Source organism: Octopus bimaculoides, chromosome 2 (genome assembly GCF_001194135.2).
Source record: "Octopus bimaculoides isolate UCB-OBI-ISO-001 chromosome 2, ASM119413v2, whole genome shotgun sequence".
Classification (NCBI taxonomy): domain Eukaryota; kingdom Metazoa; phylum Mollusca; class Cephalopoda; order Octopoda; family Octopodidae; genus Octopus; species Octopus bimaculoides.
In genome coordinates this window covers 61,526,845-61,537,391 of record NC_068982.1, presented here as the reverse complement: position 1 = coordinate 61,537,391, position 10,547 = coordinate 61,526,845, and the positions used below count along the sequence as shown (strand labels likewise).

At 34.9% G+C, this 10,547-nt stretch overlaps 1 protein-coding gene across 6 annotated transcripts in view; it reads right to left on the bottom strand.

The window, feature by feature from the left end:
- LOC106882925 (SURP and G-patch domain-containing protein 1) overlaps positions 1–9,319 on the bottom strand; it is a 39,442-nt gene extending 30,123 nt beyond the window's left edge. For 4 of the 6 annotated variants that reach the window (XM_014933764.2, XM_014933767.2, XM_014933768.2 and 1 more), the window contains exon 1: positions 9,072–9,318. The gene's annotated coding sequence lies outside the window, so the exon portion shown is untranslated. Of the gene's footprint in view, positions 1–7,769; positions 7,955–9,071 lie in introns of those variants that run through there. The other 2 variants (XM_014933766.2, XM_014933765.2) reach the window with 2 other exon arrangements.
- Between the last annotated feature and the right edge of the window lie 1,228 nt (positions 9,320–10,547).

The following is a 10,547-nucleotide window of genomic DNA, read 5'->3' as shown; positions in this document are numbered from 1 at the left end:
CTGCTTCTCACATGGACAACTGTATGTTGGCTGCTCAAGAGTGGGTAGCAACAAAAAACCTATTTGTATATGCTCCACAAGGGAAAACAAGGAACATAGTTTACAATGAGGTGTTATAATCACAACAGCAAGAAAGTATGTACATGATCACCTTCTTTTACGAAACTTCATTGACTTTCATATATTTATATTGATATACATATATATATACGTGTGTTTGGGTGCGTGTGTGTATATACATCTCTATATATAAAGATGATGCGTAGTCTAGACGGCGTTTTTAGATTTCATTATTCTCTTTAACCCGGGCAACGCCGGGTATTTCTGCTAGTAAACTTTATATACTAATGCCCTTAAGAGCCATATCTGGCCAAAATATTCTATTTTATGTTCAAACTGATCAGATTTAGTCACTTACACCAACCCTAGAATGTCATACCAAAAATAAACAATCACATCATAGAAATTTTGAAAACTGAATAAATAAGTATAACTTTTGACAGAGTAATCTGAATGCTAAAGGGTTAAAAAGATTCCTCTCCATCAAAACAGTTTCTCTAAAACTCATCACTCAACCACATGGTTCTGGGTTCAGTCCCACTGAGTAGTACCTACTATAGCCTCAGGCCAACCAAAGCCTTGTGAGTGGATTTAATAGACAGAAACTGAAAGAAGCCCCTTGTATGTGTGTATGTGTCTGTACCTATGTTTGCCCCCCCCCCACCACTGGTTAACAAACTGTGTTGGTTTGTTTACATCCTTGTAACTTAGCAGTTTGATAGAATAAGTACTAGGTTTTAGAAAAAATAAACAAACAAACAGGTCCTGGGGTCGAGTCATTTGACTAAAAGTTCTTCACGGTGGTGTCCCAGCATGGCCATAGTCTCATGAGCGAAACAGTTAAAAGATAAATTTTTTTAATACTTAACATTGATATCCTAGAGACTGGTATTTATGAAAAACAACACTTCCCTTCTTCTAATAAATGAAAACCTTTTTTTAAAAATCAATTGTGTTTCAACTGACAGTACACATCGTCAATATTTAATGTCCATTTTCCATGCTGGCATGGGTAAGCTGGAGAGCTGCCATAGTCTCCAGTTGTCTGTTTTGGTTTGATTTCTATGACTAGATGCCCTTCCTAATGCCAACAACTTTACAGAGTGTACTGGGTGTCTTTTATGTGTCATCGTCACTGGCCATGAGCACGATTTTACTTAGCTTGACAAGTCCTCTCAAGTACAGCAAATCACCAGGTGTCTTGGTCGCTTGTCATCACCTCTGCAAGACTCAACAACCGAAGATCGTATTTCGCCAACTCATCCCATGTCTTCCTGAACAATTTCAGTTGTATCCACAAATGCTAAGAACATTGTATTTTAGTAGCACTTTAATGTAAAGGTCATTTATAGTCCTGACCCCTAATGCTTACACCTCTGGTTTCTCTCTCGTACCAGTGCAGTATGAAAGTTAGCCAGAAGATATCAAACCAATAAAGTTACTTGTACATAACTTACATGAAAATAATAGTAAATCTAGCGTGCCCTAAAATTGAAGTACAGGAGATTTATTTAAATTTTTATTAACCCTTTTTAAGCAGATTTCACATGAAATACATTGCCTATGAATTTCACTAATTTTGAAAATAATCAAGAGTTTTAAAAGATTTAGTAAGGTAACTACTTTTTCCAATATTCAGCTGAGGTTCACAATATGAATCAACAAAAATGTTTTTACATGAAATCATGAATGTAGATTTTAATTTATATATACATTTTTTAAAACAGTAAGGTTTTGTATCATAGAACTAACTCCAGAGATTAAAATTCTTATTTTCAAAAGTTAGGCACAGGCATGGCTGTGTGGAAAGACGTTTGCCTCCCAACCATGTTTCCAAGTTCAGTCCCACTATGTGGCACCCTGGTCAAGTGTTTTCTACTATAGCTTCAGGCCAACCAAAGCTTTGTGAGAGGATTTGGTAGACAAAAACTGAAATAAGCCTGTCATGTGTGTGTGTGTGTGTATGTGTTTGTCGTTCATCACTGCTTAACTATTGGTGTTGGTGTATTTACTTCTCCATAATTTAGCAGTTTGGCAAAAAAATGTGATAGAAAAAGTATCAGGCTTAAAAAAAAAAAAAAGATACTGCAGTTGATGTGTTCAAATAAATTTCTTCAAGGCAGTGCCCCAGCATGGCCACAGTCTAATGATTGACACAAGAATGAAACAAATTAGTTTTTTATATAAAAAATTATGAACATGTGTAATTCATCCAACATACACTAGAACTTAGATCAGTCTGTTTGCTCTCACACATGAGACAGTTACTGCTGTTTACACAAACATTCTGGACAACATCCCAAACAATGCCATTTGGCTGATTATTAATAATTCACTGACCAACCATTTGCCTTCTCATCGTCTTCTCTCTTTGCCAATGTTCCTCTAAAACTAAATAACTGCAGACTCTCTCCAACTATTACCATGCGTCTTCACATCCCAGATTCTTCACAAAACATTCTGTAGAGAAAGTGTCACTACCCAGAATTGATACTCTCTGGAATGCACCCAGCCAACTTCTCAAACATCTCATACTGATAGATATTGACCTACGAATGTTTAACAGATTACTCACATCAGTTTTGTAGGCCCATGTCCTTGCTCCATATCCTTTCACTAACTTATGAGAAAAATTAGTTAAGAATGGAATTGACAGTATAATAGCACCCAGCATACTCTGTGGAGTGGTTGGCATTAGGAAGAGCATCCAGCTGTAGAAACCAAGCCAAAACAGACTGGAGCCTGCTGCAGCTCTTCAGCTTCCTATCTCCAGTCAACCTGTCTGCATTCCAGCATGGAAAATGGACACTAAATGATGATGATGATGATGATGTTCATGTATAACAAACTACCACCTTGTCCTTTGGTGGTTTCAAAAGCATTCACTAGAGCAACCATTCAGACTTAACCAATCTTTTTGCAGATTGTGAAGGTTGGAATCAACTGCATCAGTATCTCGTCTGAAAGGATATACTATTCACTCCTGAATTAATATTTTAGAAAAAAAACAAAAAAACTGCACTTTAGCAACAAATATGAAATGATTCATTAAAAGTAAATAATCCCAGCAGGATTTTTTCTCTCAAAGACAATATGGAGAAAGAGAGTTGTTTAGCTGCATCTCTTATTTGAATATTTTACTGTATTCAATAAAATGTTTAAGAGTTGGATAGTAAAATCAGTAGGGCATAGAGCAAAATAATTCATATTATATTGGTTTCAAGTTTTGGCACAAGGCCAACAACTTCAGGGAGGTGATAAGTTGATTAGATCAACCCCAGTGTTCAACTGGCACTTATTTAATTGACCCCGAAAGGATGAAAGGCAAAGTCAACCTTGGTGGAAATTGAACTCAGAATGTAAAGACAGATGAAATGCTGTTAAGCATTATAAGTTCTAACCCTGTCTAAACTAATTTTTGCTTTTCAGCTTTCTGGGATTAATGTCAACCAATTGTTGTGAAAAGTATTACAATCTCAATTCTTTATCTACAAATCATAAGTAGGTAGACATTTCTACAGAACACTTATTTTACAATTTCAACACTTTAAAAAACTTAGAAATAAATCAATGTTAGAGAAAAAATATTTTTGCATGGAATTTATCTTAATATAAACAGCTGTTTTCTTTCCACTACACCAATTTATACCAATCTCCAAGAGATTTGAGTTTTTTTATGCTCTGGACGCAGGAAATGAAAAACATATAGACAGCCATTCACATCATGGTAATAAAAAAAAATCATTTGCTACAGAATTTATCTTAATATAAAGAGCTATTTTCTTTCAACTACATAAATTTATACCAATTACCAAGAGATTTGAGTTTCTCATTAACTGAATGCAGTAAATGAGAAATATAGACAGCCATTCAAATCATGGCAGTCAGTCTCATTTTTTATAGAAAGCATTAAGACTATGAATCTCCACATTCTACAATATGTCATTTCAACTATAAGACCTAAATTTTTGTAGTTAGATCTAATGACCATGTCCCAAGCAATTCTTGAGAAATTCCTTAATAATAATCTTCAACATCACTGTAAAAAAAACAAAAACAAAGAAACATCTGATAATGATATGCATCATATATTTACTCACAATCAACATCCATATTTCAAAATTTCAACAAATCAATAGATGACTTGTTACAGGATCCTACACATAACAATAAGTCTAGTTGGATAATGTAGTTACTCCAAAGTATGAAATGCCTGAGAAATAAGTTCATCATGGTCTGAACATATTTTGACCATACACATATTTAGGCAGCACTAATCTAGGACTAAGAAACAACAATCAGTATTCCATCATTTATATGTTAATATACGACATTATACTCAACATATATCACTGTCCAGCCCACAGGTTTCTAAACCTCTTCCATCCATTGACACTAATCATGTGGTGCTTCTCTCCACATCTAATTAGATCAGCTTTGTAACATAGCTTAACTGCTACTAGCAAAGGAAGTACCAAGGTTGTCTTCAGACTTTAAGTCTGAGTTGCTGAGATAAACAAAAGATCTTATCGAAAGAAGAAATCAATGAATATGCATCCAACAATATTAAGTATAAAATTTAGTATGACATTTAAACACAAGAACTTTTACAAAGTTAGCCGTCAAAAACATTGGTACAATATTAACATCAATATTTCAAGATATTCAGAAACGAAACCAAGAAAATGTTTGGAGATAATGATTTGTTTTACATTTGATTTAATATTTTTCTTTTGTTTTTGCCATCACATATTGTTAACTCCAGGGTTGGCCCGACTCTTTGTTTTATTTGTTTCAGTTATTAGACAGCAGCCATGCTGGGGCACTGCCTTGAAGAATTTTAGTCAAATGAATCGACTTCAGTACTTATTTTTTTAAAAGTTTAATACTTATTCTATTGGCCTCTTTTGCCAAACTGTTACAGGGACATAAACACACTAACACCAGTTGTCTAGTGGTGATGGGAAACAAACACAGACACAAAGACACACACACACATGCACAAATGATGAGCTTCTTTCAGTTTGTCTACCAAATCTGCTCACAAAGCCTTGGTTGGGCTGAAGCTCGAGAAGACACTTATCTAAGGTGCCATGCAGAGGGACTGGACTCAGAACCATGTAGTTGAGAAGCAAACTTCTTACCACATAGCCACGTCTGTGGTTATGAGCAGATTTATGATCGAAGGCATTCCAACAATAACTATCCAGTGTTTTTTTTTTTAATATATATTTACAACTATTATACAATGTATGCTTTCTTTTTCAAGAGAGTAGCATGTCATTTAAGATCTGTCCATTAGTTGTAGCAGGTCAAGCAATTATATCGATGCTTGCTCTTTGGTTATTGGTAGTAGGGCAGTGAGTTGAGCTTCTAATAAATTTATATATAAATACTCTTTTACTTGTTTCAGTCATTTGACTGTGGCCATGCTGGAGCACTGCCTTTAGTCGAGCAAATCGACCCCAGGACTTATTCTTTGGAAGCCTAGTACTTATTCTGTCAGTCTCTTTTGCCGAACCACTAAGTTACGGGGACGTAAACACACCACCATCGGTTGTCAAGCGATGTTGGGGGGACAAACACAGACACAAACATATATACACACACACATATAAATATATACATACATATATACGACGGGCTTCTTTCAGTTTCCGTCTACCACATCCACTCACAAGGCTTTGGTTGGCCTGAGGCTATAGTAGAAGACACTTGCCCAAGGTGCCACACAGTGGGACTGAACCCGGAACCATGTGGTTGGTAAGCAAGCTACTTACCACACAGCCACTCCTACGCCTATGCTGCGATTTTTTTTCTCAGGTCTTTACATTTTGAGTTCAAATCCTGTCAAGGTCATTTTAGCCTTTCATCCTTTCAGGGTTGATCAAAATAAGTTAAAATTCTGTCGGGATTGACTGATTTCACCCTTGCTGAGTTGATAAATTAAATAACAATCAAGTATTGGATGAGGTGGAACTAATCTCTTCCCAAACTTTTGTAGCCTTGTAAGCTTTACCACATCACTGAAGACTGAATCTTTGAATTCACATATGCTACATTCTAGAAAATAAAATTTACAAATTCCTTTCCAGACTTCCACGTATGGATGTCTTTGTGCCTGTTCCCCACCCCCACCACTTGACAACTGGTGTCAATGTGTTTACATCCCCTAACTTAGCGATTTGGCTAAAAAGAAAAAAGTATTGGGGTTGATTCATTCTACTAAAATTCATGGCGGTGACCCAGCAAGGCCACAGTTCAATTACTGAAACAAGTAAAATATAAACATAGAGACACTACAAAGTAAGGTGCCCACTGTCTCAACCTAATAGGATATATACTGGCTTTAAATTTTGGCACAAGGTCAGCAATTCGGGGGAGGAGGCAGGGCGATTACGTCGACTGCAGTGCGTAACTGGTACTTATTTTATCGATCCCGAAAGCATGAAAGGCAAATTGGACCTCGGCGGAATTTGAACTCAGAACGTACAAACGGACGAAATGCTACTTAGCATTTTGTCCGGCATGCTAACGATTCTGCCAGCTGGCCGCCTTCTCATGTTGTATATAATATTTATATATAGTAATTACGAAAACAGAAATTAACGCTTTACAAAACACACACACGTGTCTTTGTGTGATGGGCGGCAGCTTTGTGTCGTATGGAAGGTTAATCTATCACATTCTGAGAAATACATTGAATGAATTGTAAATAAAAAGAGAGTATAACTTTGCATATATGGTGAGCCACAGGGTGTCCTATCCAGTTGAATTATGCATTAAAAACCTGCTTAGAAAACAGTCCTAAATTTGTTTCCTAACCCTATGCCAGAATCGATCCATATTTGTCGTTAAGCGATCTTGACCAACGAGGGAGCCGCTACGCGATCCTGCCAGAAATGGCAGCTAAAGCACCATTTAATAATATCTTCGTTTTATTTTTATATGATTTGTAAGATTCATGTGAATTCGTGTGTTGAAACAAATTTTTGTATCCAGAGAGAGTCATGTCAATGTAAGGAACACACACACACACACAGGCTCAATTCCACCCATTATTAAATATCCGATTTTTCTTGTTTTTGTCAAAGCTCTTTCGTTGACTTTTTGCAAAGTCACTGAGAAGGTTGCAAAAATGTAACGAAAGAGCTTGGACAAAAACAAGAAAAATCGGATATTTAGTAAGTGAGTGGAATTGAACCAGTGTGTGTTATATATATATATATTGGCATGATGACTCTTCTTAGACAACAACAAAATTATATATCTTACTGTTTTAGAGTAAAAGAAAGACAATCTGGTTAATGTTTCAGATATATACAATATCTAAAAAAAAAGATGGTTCGCTTTTGATTATAGGCCAGGTAGATCAGGAGCTCTTTGTTTAAACAATCAATACAAAAAGGTAGGTTATTTAAATCAATTTCAGACCAACAAAAAAATTAAAAATAAAAAAAACGCGTGGTATTTAATAGAAAACCTCCATAGAGATATTTTCGTTACTGACTGTACCATAATATATAAAACACCAGTTTTCGATCTGCTCACTCACTATAGCAACATATTTTTTCGAGATTAAGCAAGTAAAAAAGTTCATCTGTACTTTGTAAAGTTATTAATTTCTAAAACAAGATGTTTGCAATTTAAAAAAATACATCACCTTACTGATAGAGATAAGCGTAAAGTGGAAAACAAGAGAAATTTACTTTTAAAGCTCCAAGCCAAATCCTGACCGAGCAGAGAGTATGGAGGTCCAACGTGTCCTTTTGTTATGCAAAACGATAGTATGTTACTGAGGGAAATCTGGTTGCTATTGTAAGCAGGCTGAGTAACTATATAGATAGAAGCTCCTTTTGGCTTTTTGTTCCAGAAGTGTAGGGTTTTTTTTTAAAATAATTTCTACCAGAAACAGATCTATAAATTTCTTTGGGGGGAGGGGTTTGTCCGTTAAATCGACATGTAGCCTGCAGAATGAATGGTAAAAATCGACCTCGGCAAAATATTGGTGGATGTCTGGAATAGGTCGCCCACATAAGTTGAATTTTCTCAACAAAGGTAGTGCAAAATAATATCAGTGAATAGAGAATTTGCTTATTACAGAACTGAAAATAGCAGCAGATGGTAAAGTAGTGTGAATAAACAGAAAAATTAGAATCCGAGAAAAACAGTCAGAGTCTGCGTCGGATAAAAAAAAGGATAAATATTAATTTCGTGTTGTGTCGTGAGGCGAGTTTTGGTTTCTAATAGTTCTTTCTTCGAAGACACCGATAATACGTGTGTATATGCTCAGAAATACCTGAACATTTCCAACGGTAAAATAATTTATCAGATAGCAAGAAGCATAACGGAATTGAGAATAAATTACCTAAGTTCCAGATTGATAGCGAGGGAGAGGAGGTAGGTTAGGGCATTCATGCCTTTACTGATGCTATTGCCAATAATAATTATATATATATCAGACAGAACAATGATCCTTGATTTTATAACTGAAATGCCAACCACCCAATATGCAGACCTAGATGTACAAAAAGTAGGGATGATTATGGTTGGAACGCCTTCGTAATCAAGATAGATCTGAGCTCAACAACTACTATTATTATTATTATAAAATATCACAAAATTAGAAAAAGAATTACAGGAAACACTGTCTTTGCTAATAAAATATACATCGAAGTGAATGTATTAATGCAGCTCAATATACTTTATTTTTAATTTTCCTGTCACCACGATAGTTCAGTTTTTTTTTTGTTTGTCTTTTTGTACCGCGGCAATTTATATATAAAAAAAAATCTGGAATATGAATTTATATTTAACAAACAAATTAAAATAATTAAAACATTGGCAGAAAGAGAAGGAAGAAAACATTTTTAGAACAGCGACAGGGAAAATACATTTTAAAAATAGAATTAAAACAAATTAAAGCATACACACACACACATATATATATATATGCACATACACACACGTGTGTGTGTGTGTGTTTATGTAGATGTGTATGTTGTACTCACGTTAAACATATCCTAAGAGGTAAACAGGAAAGGAAGATTTGAGCAACAAAGAAACTGGACAGTTCGTTTTGTATGTACTTCTAAAGAGTTGAAGGTCTATATGATATGAATCAACTCCACCAACCCAACAATAATATTTATTATAGTAGTAGATATAATAATAATAATAAAGTGGTCAACCAGGCAATAAGATCAGCGTACTAACCATGTCGCTGATGAGCATTAATACAACTTCCGGTGACATAGATCGGTAATGTTCGGTAGTTTACGTCATTGTCCAACAAACCACGTTTTGGGAATGTATATATTTCGTTACGTCTCGTTCGGTTCGTGTTAGCTATTTTATTTTATCACCACCTGCAAAGATGAAACGCAGGAACAAACTCGGTTGAAATAAAAAAAAAAAACTGTCTATTAAATCGATGCCACAAGATATTTAATCCTATTTGGTTTGACTTTGAAATGATATCAAAAGATGCACATTCCGGCATAAATACGTAACTGCGCGCCCCCACCTGCTACTTTGTTTCCTCATAACTTCCAGAAAAATGGATATTTTTCGAAGAAATTTTCCATTAATTCGTTTCAGAAGTTGTAGATTACTCCTATATCGGAATTTGTTGTGAAGAATTTCTTTGCGAGTTGCGGGGAGTGAGACAAGTTTCAGTTACTTCACACACGCTGGCTTTGTTTCCTGTTTGTAGATTACAATTATGCTAAAAAAAAAATAACTTTTTCCTTTGTGGAAATTGTTAAATGAATAATGAAATTTTCCCGGCCAAATTCATATTTTATATATATAAAAAAACTTTATATATATATATAATTCATATTTTATAGATATAAAAAAACTTATGCCGTATCTCTGGAAAATTTAAGTTTATTAAAGGATATTCACTTAAATTCTAAAAGAGAAAGGGATGGAATAGTTCCCAGAGGTATTTTTTCGACATAACTGTAATCTACATACATCATCAAAACGTATGAGGAAATAAAGTCGAGATGCGTAAAATATTGTCTTCCCGTTTTCTTTCTTTTTCTTTTCCACATTAAATTCCGTTATAATCGTAATATAAAAGTATCTAGAAAATTTCATTAAAAAAATACTCAACTTTCCGAAATATACGAGGAAATAAAGTCGAATTATGTGAAACAACTCTCACACCTACCTCTGAAAAAATTCACAGCAAATTCCGATATAATCGAAATTTACACCTGGTGAAATGTATTTGTAGAAAATTTCATTTCAAAATATCCATTTCTCAGAAAGTTATGAAGAAACAAAGCTGATGGGTGGGCACTTGTGTAGTTATGCCTACATTCCCACACATCTTGAAGGTGAGCACAGGTGATTAGATTGTACCAATATCTGTATTTTATAGATCCCTGGAATGATGGAAGGTAAAATTGCTCTCAACAGGATCTAACTCAGAACTTAAAGAAGCATAACTACATAACTAGAAGATATTTAATTTG